The 11332-nt window shown below is 42.1% G+C and overlaps 1 protein-coding gene across 4 annotated transcripts in view; it reads left to right on the top strand.

Annotated features, from left to right (window-relative positions):
- The first annotated feature begins 977 nt into the window (after window positions 1–977).
- Window positions 978–11332, top strand: part of LOC121545784 (proto-oncogene tyrosine-protein kinase Src-like) — a 41394-nt gene continuing 31039 nt past the window's right edge. For all 4 annotated transcript variants that reach the window (XM_041856613.1, XM_041856611.1, XM_041856612.1 and 1 more), the window contains exon 1: window positions 978–1412. The gene's annotated coding sequence lies outside the window, so the exon portion shown is untranslated. The remainder of the gene's footprint in view (window positions 1413–11332) is intronic.

The raw sequence follows: 11332 nt of genomic DNA, 5'->3' as shown, positions 1-11332 counted from the left end.
TTTGGGAAATAAAGATACACATTGTTTTAAAAAAGTAGTGGTACTATTTCATTCTCTACAGAAATGTGTAGGCTCTTAAAGCTGCACTATGTACCTTTTTGGGTGACCCGACCAAATGCACATAGACATTTTTGTGATAGATCTGTCATTCTCATTGAAAGCAAGTCTAAGAAGCGGTAGATCTGTTATATGTGTTCTATGCTTCCCGTGCTTAAAATTTAGTTTTTGTGTCTTACTTTCGGTTTTGTACACCAGCATGAAACAGCTTAAAATATATTTCACAGCGGTTTAGATCGTACAATGATTCTCTACACTATACTTGCTTGTTTTGTCACAAACTGTAATGAGGCTAATTATTCGATTTTTAGCAACCAGGAAATGGCATAGTGCATCTTTAATTTACCCATTCCCTCAGCTCTATTTATAGCTGGGGTAAGTTTTGCCAAGATTTGACTATTTCCAGGGATGCACAACATACTGTATATGTAGATATGTTTGTTCCCTTGACGGCAAGATGCTGAATGTAAAAAATGGCTCAACTTACGCCACTCTCCCATATATTGTTTTTCTATATTTAGCCTACTGCCCTAAAATAATAGCATATTTTCATTACCCTAAAAATATAGACTCAAGGACTGTGCCTAAAGTAGCCCTTTGATTTTTAACCATGACCTGCAGTGAGAAATATATACAAAATACCTGTCAAGTTATTATGCATGCTTATGTATAATAAATGCATATCTAATTGTGAACATGTCCCGCCTTATCCCAATCACAGCCAATGGCAAAATTGTGTATACCTCCAAAATAGTGCATGTGTGCGGACTCTCCCTTTTTGCGGGCGGTGCTCAAATGGGGAACAATTCAAATGAGCCTAAAGCTAATTATGCAAAAACAAGCCTATTAGGGCTCCATAGTCAGCTGGGCCAATACTCCAAATCCCTCCCCTTACCCACTCCTATCCCCTTCTGCCACCCTCAATGTTTTGGTCCTGAATTCTCTGCATGTGTGATTTACTACGCGCAGCAGTGAACGCAGTACCCTAGATATTTTTCCATCGCAAAATCTAGTCATACCTATCCTTTGATTTCTAGGCAATTGTCAAAGTGCTTGAAAGCCTACTCCCTTTCAGAATTATTGGGATTAAAATGATTGCTGCAATCAGACTATTTCTGACTGCCTCCATAATTCTCAGGCATTCCCCGTCATGACCTAGCCCGCCCTTCTGGTTGAATGGATGGGAAACTTCCTCAGTTCGACCATCGATTCTCTGCTGTGAACGTCGTCTGAAATCTGTTATCATTTTTGGGTTTACTTCGATGACGGATCTGTGTGTACTGTCGTTACATTCGATGAACTATTGTCCGTCTGGTAAATAAACGAGCAACGGCAATACACTGGTACGCGTTAGGGTAAGTGACTTGTTATTTTTGTATAAAGCCATTGATTGAACATAAACAATGTATCACAAATGTATCCGGTCCGTCAACATGTATTGAAATGAAATGCATTCTGATCTCAACATTGCCGCAATGCTTCTGATAGACTACAGCTGATATGAAATAGATCGCTGGATCAGGGTGCTCAGGAGGGGCTTTCAATCCGATAAATTATTTGAATGCAAGTATGTTAATTGTGTGCTTACCATTTTACATTGATATTTTTTAGTAGTCAGTACTAGGATTGGGACACAAACCCCATTGATCATCAGTCTTTTTCGAGTAACTACATTTCTATGCCAATATGTAAGTCAATCGACAATACACTAGCGTGCGTGTGCGTGGTAGGGATATGTTACAAGTTTAAGGTGTTGATATACACTGAGTATACCAACCATTAGGAACACCTTCCTCAGAACAGCCTCAATTGTTTGGCGTATGAACTCTACAAGGTGTCAAGCATTCCACAGGGATGCTGGCCCATGTTGACTCCAATGCTTCCCACAGTTGTGTAAAGTTGTCTGGATGTCCTTTGGGTGGTGGACCATTCTTGATACACATGGGAAACTGTTGAGTGTGAAAAACTCAGCAGCGTTGCAGTTCTTGACACAAACCGGTGCGCCTGGCACCTACTACCATACCCCGTTCAAAGGCACTTACATTTTTTGTCTTGCCCATTCACCCTCTGAATGGCACACACAAACAATTCATGTCTCAATTGGCTTAAATCCTTTTTTAACCTTTCTCCACACTGATTGAAGTGGATTTAACAAGTGACATCAATAAGGGATCATAGTTTTCACCTGGATTCACTTGGTCAGTCTATGTCTTGTATACTCAGTGTACAGGCGGGTCTCTGCCGGTGCCTATGGCCTATTCACTAAACTATGGGTTGTTCTCCCACTCAAGATGAGTTAAAGAGACAAATATTGACTCTTAATAATGAAGCGGTATCCTAGCATGTCTAATTCCTGTTTTTGAACAAACAGTATGAATTATGTTTTCCCCATTGAGTATGGCTTTAAAGAGTAATGACATTATACTCCTGGTTTCAGTGTTGAGATGTAGGGAGTGGTCTACACTTGATTAAGTAATGGGTTCACCTGGCCCCATGGCAATTTAATTTATCCAACACTGAGAGTTGTCATAATCCTAAAGCACACACATATATTACACAGTATACATTAACTTTGTTTACACCGTGCAGAGTGTGTTGTCTTGTACATTTTGATCTGCTTGTTTTTTGTGAACAAAGGCAAAAATCTCATCTGCAATCCAGGAATTCACCCAGAATTTCACACAGATAATCTTAGAATCACAAATTTGCCAAGGAATTTCATTTTTGTTTAAAATATTATATTGCCAGTAAATTGTCAACTGTTCATGGTTGTGTGTTCTGTGATGATGACAATGAATGTAGGGCGCAAGAACAGCAAGCCTATATCTATTTCTGCATTATTGAGGAATTATGTTGTTTGGCAGAGCATTCTGAAGCTATTAACATCTCTGTATAGGCTATATCCGTTCCAAAAATCAGTTAATCTGTCTCCCAAAATCTGACATGCAAATTTACGCTCCATGGATATTTAGTTCTACGGTTGTAATGCCCCAAAGCATACAAAATGATGAGATGAGCGCTGCAGTCATTTTAATCACCCTTTATTTTCCTCCAGAAGATTTCATTTAAATGTGTTTATTTTGTAATAAAACAATAGGATATTTCAATATGATTTTGCTGCTTTCTTGGCAGCCATCCTCTCTCTACATGACTTTTCAGCTGGCCTGTCAGTCATGAGCGTTTCACCACCATGCCTAACTGAATCTTCCCTGGCTGATTTGGGGGCCATTGATGAAGGAAAGGCCTCACAGACAGAACTTAATGCCCCTTGGAATCCTATGAAAGAATGTCATCCAGTGAAAGCTCTGGAACTTTATGTTGGTTCTGATGAGATCACTGCAATGTGGCTCTTGAAGCAGAAATTCCTGTCAATTGGTGGATTGGCCCCTTTGTTCCCCCTATATACTGAATCACTCTGTCTGACAGGGTAGTACACTACACTGGGCCTGGTGGTAGTCAATGACTTGCTTGTTTCCAAAGTCAGGCGTCCAAGCCTTGAGAATGATCTGCCTCTGAAACAAGTTGTGACTTCCTTTCATAAAATGTCTTTGTGTCTTTGTGCTCATAATGAAAAATAATAATGGAAAGGGCATTTCGACAGGCCTTGTAGAGCGACTTGAGGAGTGACTCCATTACCATGAATCTCACTCGAGGCTGTCTAATATGTACAGTTTTGACCCTATATTGTTGTCCTTGAATTGGAGAGTTAATCTAATTTGGCTGTAGGAAGCAAACTGAGCAAATGGAATGAAACAGAAAAGTCTAGCTAGTTTGCTAGTGAAGATAATTTCAGCCGGGTTGCCTCAGTTTCCTTCAGGTCAGACGAGGATTAATTGGAGTAAACTTTTAACTACTTAATTGCCTATAATATTATGGGCGGCAGGTAGCTTAGTGGGTAAGAGCGTTGTGCCAGTAACCGAAAGGTCGCTGGTTCTAATCCCCGAGCCGACTAGGTGAAAAATCTGTCTGTGCCCTTAAGCAAGGCACTTAACCCTAATTGCTCCTGTAAGTCGCTCTGGATAAGAGCGTCTGCTAAATGACTAAAATGTAAATGTCTGGATCTTGTGCCTGAGGAATAGGATAGAAATGATGAACACATGGTGGGTTGGTGAAAAGAATAACCCATACAGAGTATAGACGTGCTGTTTTGTTGGTCCAACAAGAATAGCACTACGTTCCCTGATATCTGATGCCAACAATCCCCCTTAATTTTGGCCTTCGGATTTATAATTCACAGTCACACTGCTCAGTGCAGTTGTATTGGTACTTTGGCTAGCTGGCACGAGGACTGTGACAGCTTCTGAACTCATTTAATTTTTCATGTGGCAGACGTACACTCAGACAGACACCAAACTTCTGTTGCTCTATCTGGCCCAGTTTCGGTGCTAATTAGTGCCCAGCAATGTTCAAGGGCAGCCATTTTAAGGGGAGATTGGAAATGCCACCTGTTCTCTTTCTGTTGAAGCAGGCTTTGTTTAGGGTAGTTTTTCCATAAACAGGGCAGACACACTGACATCTGTTTTTCAGGTGATCTTTAGCCAAGTGAGCCCTGGCCATCTTCACAGAGCTGGGTGGGGGTGTCTAAGACTTATTGTAATGTACTGACAGAGCTTCATGTAATAGTGTGTTTGTGAACGTGTGTGTGTGTGTAAAGGGAACCAGACTTATGACCTGGAGTGTATTACCAAGTTACATGTTACAGTGAGCTGAGCAGTGAACACCCCGCAGGATGTCACCTGAGTTACATCAGTAGATTTACGTAAGGGTGCACAATATGCAAAAGTCAAACCATTGTTAAATCAATGTTGTTAAAGTTTTCGGCTTAGCAACCACTGTATATTATAATAAGAATGGAAAGGGGTTGCACAGCACAGATAGCAGTCACTCACCCAGCCCTCTCTGCATGCAGCTGTCGGAGGCTCTGTGGCTGTTTTTGTGGCTGGAGACATTTGAATTGAATATCTGATTGTGGTTCATTGAGAGGAATAGAACAGAGGAGGGACAGTGTCCTCTCAGTCCTCCCAGGGTTCAAGGCTAGTCACTTCCTGTTCTAGCCTAGCCTGCTCTGGGAACAAGGTGACAGGGGCCATACTTCTCATCTCAATCCCTCCACTGTTGCAAGGGAGTGGGGACGGGAGGGTTATCAGTCGAAATGTCTTGTTTGGATTTTCTTCTCACTCCCCCACTTCTCTTGACAGGAAATGGATCCTTTGCATTGAAAGAGATGTCTCTCTGTGTCCGTGTCTTAATGCAGTCACAGCTGGGCCTCAAAGTCAAGTTGTATGACTGCTTGCGGCTTCCTTTTGGCCAGGGCTCCCTTGAAAAAGAGATTCATATCTCAATGGGACTCACCTGGTTGATACATACAATTTTGAGATGATACTGTCTCTTTGAGATGCTGGACCAGCCTTGGTCTTTGTTCCTCTGCCCTACCTGAAAATCACTAAATTGGAATGGGTTTTATGTAAATGTTGTATTGACAAAATGTGCCTCTCAAGTTGGACTTGCTGTCCTTTGCCCTGCAGTTGTAATCTGACTGAAGACACAACACAGAACCTTTTTTTGTCTGTACTGGTCTAAAGTTCCATTTCAATATTAGTACAAGAGGATGTAGGTAGATGACACGATCTCAGATCCTCTCATTTACAGGGGAATGGAAACACACAATTCTCCTTTCTGGATTCGCTGTGTGACTTTAGTGTCTATTGTAACAAAAGACAGACCAGACCTGCATCACTGTGATTCCTGTGAGGGCTATTTGTTGACAACAACCATTACTAAGTCAGAGCAGCTCAAGGAGCAACAGAGAAAGGGGAATTATCTGTGAGTAGGAGTGGGAATGGAATCAGTCATGCTTGAAGAGCAGCCTTTATCTATCTATAACTGAAAACCTGTTCCACTCCTCAGTCCTCACATGATGGACAGACAGGAGCAGTTTTCCTGAGTGGTGGCCTTAGTCGACCTTGAGTGCCCTGATGCTTATCTGTGTGAGTGTGAGAGCCGCTCCCTGGGGTCCTCTTCCTCCTCATCAGTCGTGTGAGCTGAGCAGCAGCAGCCACGCCCTGGGGACTGGAAGCTATACAGCTGGTGTATTTATTAGTGCACACTGTAGCAAAACGTTATGCAACACAAAGCCAAGCGTTTCTTATTGGATAAGTCCAGGTAGTCCCTCCCTGTCTGTCTGTTTTCTTCTATTTAGTGCCTAATGAACATGGCCCTGCTGTCCCATACCCAAAGGAAGTTTCCCCTGGTCCTCACCCCTGAATGGCAGTGTTCATTTCAATATTAAAATCAGGCTCTGTGGTGAACAAAGGCTGATATAAAAGCAACTGAGGATATCGCTCCATTGATGGGGCCCTCACCCTCAAATCAGTTATGGAAATTATGTTATGTTTTGATGATCATGCGCAATTTCACGGTAACGGAATTGTGCTGAGACTCAAAGTTTTCACTTAAAATGTATGCCAAACAGAAACCATTGATTTTTAAAAAAAAGTTTAACAAACGTGGTCACAAAAAACTGAGGGAGATTTTACTGTCATTCTGTTAGCAAACTTTACATCTGAACTGTTTTTCGAGTAAATGGGTTTTTGCTAAATGTTCTTTGCCTAGTTGTATGGTTTGTTTTTAAAGGGATTCTCTGGTACTTTTGTATACTTTTTTTAGTCATTAATTCTGAAAGTATCGGTCACGAGCCAAAAGTGGTCCCCAATTGCTTAGTATGTCACATGGCGATATGTGCACCACGTCATTGCACCCTCTCTCTCTCTCTTTCTCTCTCTCTCTCTGCTGTGTCCACCCGCCCGTCCTTTTAAATCAAATCCAATTTTATTTGTCACATGCTTCATCAACAACAGGTGTTGACTAACAGTGAAATGCTTACTTAGCCCTTCCCAACAATGCAGAGAGAAAAATAATTTAAGAAAATAACACAAAGAATAAATACACAATGAGTAACGAAAACTTGGCTATATATACACAGGGTACCAGTACCAAGTCGATGTGCAGGGGTAAGAGATAATTGAGGTATATATGTAGTTATTGGTAGGGGAAAGTGACTAGGCAACAGGATAGATAATAAAACAGTAGCAGCAGTGTATGTGATGAGTCAAAAGAGTTAGTGCAAAAAGGGTCAATGCGGATAGTGTCGGTGACTGATGTGGTAAACTCCTCAATGTTATCAGATGAATCTCAGAACATATTACAGTCTGTGCTAGGGAAATAGTCCTGTAGCTTAGCATCTGCTTCATCGGACCACTTCTGTATTGAGCGCTTAACTGGTACTTCCTTTTTGAGTTTTTGCTTGTAAGCAGGAATCAGGAGGATAGAGTTATGGTCAGATTTGCCAAAGGGAGGGCGAGGGAGAGCCTTGTATGCGTTTCTGTGTGGAGTAAAGGGATCTAGAATTTTGACGCCTCTAGGTGCACAGGTGTGACATGCTGGTAAAATGAGGTATAACGGATTTCAGTTTCCCTGCATTAAAATGTTGTTGTTTGATGCAAGAAACCACTTTATTATTATTATTATTATTATTATTATTATTATTATTATTATTATTATTATTATTATTATTATTATTATTTTTCATACCATTATTACAGAGAATCAGACAAATTATGCTACTAAGCTTATTCAAGCCTGTCTCATAATACAACACTGCCCCTTTTAAGACAAAAAAAAGCTCATTAACCCAACTCGCTTTTCTAAGATGTCTAGAAATGTACACGTTTTGTGCTCCTGTAGGAAGCAATCACTCCCCCATTGCTGACTACAAGTTATCTATAACTGGGCTAATAATTCACTAACTAGCAAAGGAAATGAACAAATGTGCACACGTGTCTACATGCAGCTCTTGCTTTGATCTCAAAACAAGTGCATCTACTGACGACCGCTCATGCTGTAAACAGTCCAGTTCAAAGTGAATGGCACAGATCCATATATGGCAATGGTCTACTTGCATATAGGTCTGCTGCAGCTCTGATTGGTTATGCCGCACCGGTCTGTGTAGCATTATACCTACAACAAAATCTACTGCATAGTTTGGTTTGTTTTCGGTATGTTGCATTGATTCGATCACAATTCCCACAGCAAAGGGAAACGCTGATAGTGTTAACTTGAGTGAAGTTCAATCTCGGGCTTCTCTGTGCGGGCTGATATTTCTTCTGTGTGGCAGTCCCGGGGGAGCTGCGCACCCGCACACAGCTTAGAACATTGTTCATGACCCTAAGGTGGCAACACATACATTTTAAGTGATTTCATTGAGGCTTTCTCCATTTATACTGTTCAATCCAACCAGAAATAATTGTCAGCATTTTAATCAATTTCTGCATTTCCTGCACTCTATTATCATTTGCACACTGTGCCACGCAGCATGATATGGGTAAAAAATATAGGCCTAGTTAATTGGTGAACTGTTGGAATCATGGAAATAATATAATGATTATTCTATAGTTGTAATATAGTGGGCAGCACCTTGAATACGTTGTTGTTTGACATGACAACAAATGAATAAACCAGGGAGATATTGACAGGGTAGGAACCACAATGTTGGTCAGTGCATGGTTCCCATACTCCAATCCGCTCGCTTCAACCGGACAAACCGGGCTCACTTCAAAGCTAGCTTCTCGTTTTTGGGACACAACTGAGTCGTAACCCCATCCTTGTGGGTATTACTGTACTATGTGGGTATTACCGCACTAGCTACGAATGACGGAAAACTACTACAACGCTCACTCGACTACCACTACCAAACGCACAGGAAAAGAGGAGATGCAGTTTTTCGCATGAATTGATATGGTTTCTTCGTGGACGTACATAGTAGCTCACCAGCGCCAACACTTGGTAGTAGCTAACGTTAGCCAGCTGTAACTAGCTAGGTAGCACCGGTTCTCCATATGACGTTGAGAAATAGTGTATTGTGGGTAGCTCTGATGATATCCGGAAATAAGTTAATAAATATGTGAAAACGCTAAAACATAACTATGTTTGAAGTTAGAGGTAACCAGATCGTGACTACACCTAAGTTACTAAGTCTTTGACCACACTGTGTTGTTACTTTGGTGAGTAAAAACTCATGCTTCCTACCCTTTAGCATTAGAGATTGCGCAACAGCTGTTGTTTAAAAAAAAGACTCCCCCCTCATCTTAATTTCCTGTAATTCTACACATTCTGCCATGGGGCGGAGAGAGAAAATAACAGTTTTCCAGCTAATTTTCAGCAATTCTACACATTTTGCCGTAGGGTGGCACAGGACCGAGATTGGGAAACCCTGCAATAGATAATAACACAAGGAGTCCCGGATCCATATCCCAGATAGGCCCCCCAAAAATAAAAAGAGGCTCCTGCCACAGGTATAGCCTAATGTTGGTGCAAATCTATAATGAATGTTTCTTCTTTTGTAGAAAGATAATTGATGTTTTTTGACCGTTCTGCTTCAGGATAGTTCTTGTCTCATTGAGGAAGTGCTCTTGTCTGAAGCCTCAAGAGGAAAATATAATTGAAACTCTTAGAATTTCCAGTCAAATGATGAACCAAACACTGATTCAGTCGGTTCTATAATATATGCCATTTAGCAGACACTTTTATCCAAAGCGACTTAGTCATATGTGCATACATTTTACGTATGGGTGGTCCCATGAATCGAACCCACTACCCTGGTGTTACAAACACCATGCTTTACCAACTGAGCTACAAAGGACCACCATTCTAAATCCAAACATCCACTAGTCTAGTCTGAGGAAGTCTGTGTTGTTGACGAGAACAACGATCAGTCTTCTATTGGTTTAGTGCTGCTTTTTGGTTTCAAGAACGGAAACACTCCCGTAAGTTATTGTAAAACGTTTATCTTTTCTATTTGAAATTGTGTATTCACTGGCTGATAATGAGTTTGGTTGGGAATGTTCTGGGATTCAATCCATGGCCTGTGGCATCATGAACATCTATCCACATCCTGGGTGTACGGTGTCTCTACCTGTTCCCAGAGCATTCCACATGTGGGGTGTGTGAGTGGGAGAGGAGATAGGACCTGTCTTATCCTCCAATCTACATTCCACAGCCATGACTGGGGCTACCTCACTCTCTCTCACATTGACTGTACATAGACACACAGCCCGCCCAACAAACCGACCCACTACACACACCTGGTTGTCTCATTCCTCATACCTGTAATGGAGACTCTAATATTTGGGCTTGTGTGTATGCACACGTGCGTGATTGTGTTTAGAGTTGCTGTGAACTGCCCTTTTACATTTTTATTCGCTTTTCCTGATGGAGTTCTCCCATCTCTATTATACACTATATATACAAAGGTATGTGGACACCCCTTCAAATTAGTGGATTCTGCTATTTCAGCCACACCCGTTGCTGACAGGAGTAGGAAATCAAGCACCCAGCCAAATGTCTGCCCTGCTAGAGCTGCCCCGGTCAACTGTAAGTGCTGTTATTGTGAAGTGGAAATGTCTGTCCTCGGTTGCAACACTCACTACTGAGTTCCAAACTGCCTCTGGAAGCAACATCAGCACAAGAACTGTTCATCACAAGAACTGTTCATTGAGAGCTTCATGAAATGGGTTTCCATAGCCGAGCAGCCGCACACAAGCCTAAGATCACCATGCGCAAAGCCAAGCGTCGGCTGGAGTGGTGTAAAGCTCACCGCCATTGGACTCTGGAGCAGTTGAGACGCGTTCTCTAGAGTGATGAGTCATGCTTCACCATCTGGCAGTCCGCCGGACAAATCTGGGTTTGCCGGATGCCAGGAGAACACTACCTGCCCGAATGCATAGTGCCAACTGTAAAGTTTGGTGGAGGAGGAATAATGGTCTGGGGCTGTTTTTCATGGTTCGGGCTAGGACCCTTAGTTCCAGTAAAGGGAAATCTTAACGCTACAGCATACAATGACATTCTAGACGATTCTATGCTTCCAACTTTGTGGCAACAGTTTGGGGAAGGCCTTTTCCTGTTTCAACATGACAATGCCTCTGTGTACGACGCGAGGTCCATACTAAAATGGTTTGTCGAGATCTGTGTGGAAGAACTTGACTGGCCTGCACAGAGCCCTGACCTCAACCCCATCGAACACCTTTGGGATGAATTGGAACGCCGACTGCGAGCCAGGTCTAAACGCCCAACATCAGTGCCCGACCTCACTAATGCTCTTGTGGCTGAATGGAAGCGAGTCCCTGCGGCAATGTTCTAACATCTAGTGGAAAGCCTTCCCAGAAGAGTGGAGGCTGTTATAGCAGCAAAGGGGGGACCAACTCCATATTAATGCCCATGA

This window comes from Coregonus clupeaformis, chromosome 30 (assembly GCF_020615455.1).
Source record: "Coregonus clupeaformis isolate EN_2021a chromosome 30, ASM2061545v1, whole genome shotgun sequence".
Classification (NCBI taxonomy): domain Eukaryota; kingdom Metazoa; phylum Chordata; class Actinopteri; order Salmoniformes; family Salmonidae; genus Coregonus; species Coregonus clupeaformis.
Note: the sequence above shows the minus strand (reverse complement) of the source record. Positions and strands in the feature narration are given on the sequence as shown.